General features: G+C 35.1%; 1 long non-coding RNA gene across 1 annotated transcript; it reads right to left on the bottom strand.

Moving 5' to 3' along the window:
* Window positions 1-1685: 1685 nt before the first annotated feature.
* LOC131998013 (uncharacterized) lies at window positions 1686-3285 on the bottom strand. Its single transcript, XR_009398489.1, has 3 exons — window positions 3032-3285; window positions 2244-2393; window positions 1686-2176 (listed from the first exon to the last, which is right to left on the bottom strand). It is a non-coding gene; the product is annotated as an uncharacterized LOC131998013 (long non-coding RNA).
* Between the last annotated feature and the right edge of the window lie 247 nt (window positions 3286-3532).

Raw genomic sequence — 3532 nt, 5'->3', positions numbered from 1 at the left:
CCAGATGTGGGGCCGAGTGTTTGGGAGGCCGCCCATCCCCGAGAACATACCCCAAAGAAGACAAATTTACGACCATAGCAATATGGGACTCAAATGAAAGGTCTTTGGAAGTAAAGCACGAATCTGATATCAATGTTCGGGAAAAGTGTCTATGGGGCCAACCTCCGAAAACACCACCCAAATAGGAAGTATTTGTAGACTATTGCAATATGAGGCTCAAATAAGAGGTATTTTAGAGTAGAACAGAAATCTGATATATATTTTCAAGACCATGTCATTGAGTGGCCGCCCCATCCCCCCAAAGCACCCGCCGAACTGGTCATGTTTGCCGACTAAGAAAAAATGGAACTCACATAAAAGATATTTGGGAGTAGAACATGAATCTGACATTCAACAACATTCGGGACCAACAGTCTAGGGGACCCACCACCATGACTAAATCGGGCATATTTACCGACCATGTCAATGTGGGGCTTAAATGAAAGGAATTGGGGGGTAAAGCAAGAATTGATACCCACTTTCGGGACCAATTTTCTGGGGTTCTACCCCTTTCCCATAATACCCCACAAAAAGCAATTTTTTACTGACCATCGCAATATGAGGTATTTGGAAGTAGAATACGAATTTGATATCCAAATGTAGGACCATGTATTTTAGGCATCGCCCCTTCCCCAAACAATCCCCAAAGGGTAAAATTTTTTCGACCATGCCAATATGTGGCTCAAATGAAAAATGAAAATTTGAGATTAGAAAACGAATTTGATAACCAATCTTTTGGGCCATTTTTTCGGGAACGGGGTTTAAAAACGATGCTGATATTTTTCACGGCCAAGTGTCTGGGGGACCACGTCACCCCCGAAAATACCCCTAAATAGTATTTAGTATTTCTAAATAGTATTGAATAAGAATATCGGGCTGAAATAAAGTATTCTAAGAATGGAGTACACCTTCCCACTAGCGAAAAGAGGCGAAATACATGCATACGCATGTGCCTGCAGAGGCAGTTGCATGTACTTCCACACAAATGTAAACACCAATTCAAAATAACATTGTGTGTCATTGGCACGATGTCATGCACCTCCCATTGCTCCATATACGCCTGCAGAAGGGCCTGCAAAATATGTCCATTTACGAGTCCTAAAAAAAGTGTTTTGAATTGACCTGCAACAGCACCAATTAAATAAGGCCTGCTCTTAAAGTTGTTTTTGCACCACTGCAGAAAATGGGATATTTGTATGACCTAAAAAAGCAAAAAATATAAATAACCATTTTTTAAGGCAATTATATTTGAGACATTTTGCCCCTTTTCGTGTGTTAATTATTATTTTCATACCTGCTTTAGCATTTTTTTTTTTTTAATTTAACTTTTTGCTGCCAGCGTGATTTGAACTCAGGTCCCTCCCTCCAAATGCAAAGCGCATACTCTACCAACTTAGCCACCACACAATTATGTAATGAACGGCAAAGATTTACTTTAACATAACAACAAAATTGTAGTTGACAACATAGCCCTTCATTGCAGTTTACAGGCATACGTAGGTGCATGCAATACGGCAAGGGTAAAAATGCTTATGTACAATCCGACTCCATTTCTACCGAAAACCCAGGATCGATTCCCGCGGCAATTTTTTCTGTTTTATTTTGTCTTTAAAGTAATTTTAGACAATTCGGCGCAATTTTTTATGTATTTCTCATTAAAAAATTTTTTAAATTTTTATTTGTTTGGTTTTTTTTCATTTTTGTTTACTATGTCATTGTCAAAATATATAAAAGAATAGCGTGGCTGACTGACTGATCGTCGCCCAGCCCAAACAGCTAAAGGTAGAATCATAAAATCTTGCACAAATGTTGGCGTTGGATCATAGGCAAGGAATAAGACGGGATTTGTTGATATTCATACGTTTAGGTACTAAAAAAACCAAAAAGTGCGAAATCTACAATTATGATTTTGGGCTCAAATGAAAGAGCGTCTCGAAGAAATAAGATTTGGTGGCAAAATTTTCCCAAGATAGTACATGTAAATTGAGCTAAAGCTCTGAATTTTGAAACTCAGGTATACCATGGCAAACTTAATTGGATGACAAGAAGAGTTTTTGGAAATTTGTAAATTTAGGTACTAAAAACGTACCAAAAATGTAGGAAATGGGTGAGCTTTATACAGGGCGGATGGATAGAGCTAGAATTTAATAAAAATTTGTCTTAAAACACATCTGCGTACGTTTAGTTCCGCAATTGGTACTTACTTTACAGATGGAGCTAAAGGTCTGAAATTGTTCATTTAGGTAGAACTAGGAAATATATGATGGTTGACTAAATGATCTGTTCAAAATTCGTACATTTTGGTAACAAAATTGGTACTATTTGGTACTTTCTTTATAGATGTAGCTACAGGTCTGAAATTTGGCATGTAGGTACAACAAAGAAAAATAAGATGGGTGACTAAATGATCTATTAAAAATTCGAATATTTTTGTACCAAAATTGGTACCATTTGGTATTTTCTTTATAAATGGAGCTACAGGTCTGAAATTTGGCATGTAGGTACAACTAGGAAGAATATGATGGGTGAAAAAATTATCTATTCAAAATTCGTAAATTTTGGTATCAAAATTGGTAGAAGATTTGTTTTTAATTTGTTCCTTTAGGTACTAAAACATACAAAATGGTACAATGGTGACCTTAAGCGCTCAAATTTGGGATATAGCTATACCTTGACGAAGCGGACCGCCGGGATGCTAGTTGTTTGTTTGTTTATTTGTTTCTTCATCTAAGTCTACAGAGTCTAGCTCCATAAAAATTCAATGTTGTTCGTTTTAGTACATAAATATACGAATATCAGAAATATCTTCTAGTCACTCAAAACATACTGTCAAAGCGTAACTGTATCCCGAGTTTCAGAGCACCAGCTCAAAACATAAGGAAAGTTCCATTTTGTACGTGTTAGTACCTAAATGTAAATATTAAATAAAATCTTCTTAGAGATTAATTGAACGAATTTAAAAAAAAATCTTCTATTTTGAACGTTTAGTTACCTTTATGTACGATTTTCAAAAAAAGTCTTCTAGTCGCCCAATATATGGTTTCAAGGTACCAATTACACCACAATTAGTAAGTTTTTCTCCACTTCTGGTACGATTTGTTACGACATATCGTATTTTTGTCAAGACTGATAATTCGTATCAAGTTGCTTAATTCTAGCTCTCCCCGCTCGCTGTTGGCAATAACAAAAAGTAAAACGCCAACAATTAAAAAAATTAACGATTATTTTATTTTGTCTTCCTGACACGTCTAGTTAAGTTTTGAGAATGAAAAAAAATTTTTGTACAATGAATATGATAATGAAAATCAAAGCCTACTACATCTAGCAATATTTCAAGATTCCAAAATTGTTTGAATACAAAAACCAACAAGTTATTTCAAAGGCTACTAGTTAGAGAAAAATAATTTAAAATAGAGTTATTTGAAATTAACAAAGGTAATGAAATTTAAACTTAATTTGTTAAAAATTAAAATTATTTGATGTAGGAATAATA

Source organism: Stomoxys calcitrans, chromosome 1 (assembly GCF_963082655.1).
Source record: "Stomoxys calcitrans chromosome 1, idStoCalc2.1, whole genome shotgun sequence".
Taxonomy (NCBI): Eukaryota; Metazoa; Arthropoda; class Insecta; order Diptera; family Muscidae; genus Stomoxys; species Stomoxys calcitrans.
This window is presented reverse-complemented; position numbering and strand designations above follow the sequence as displayed.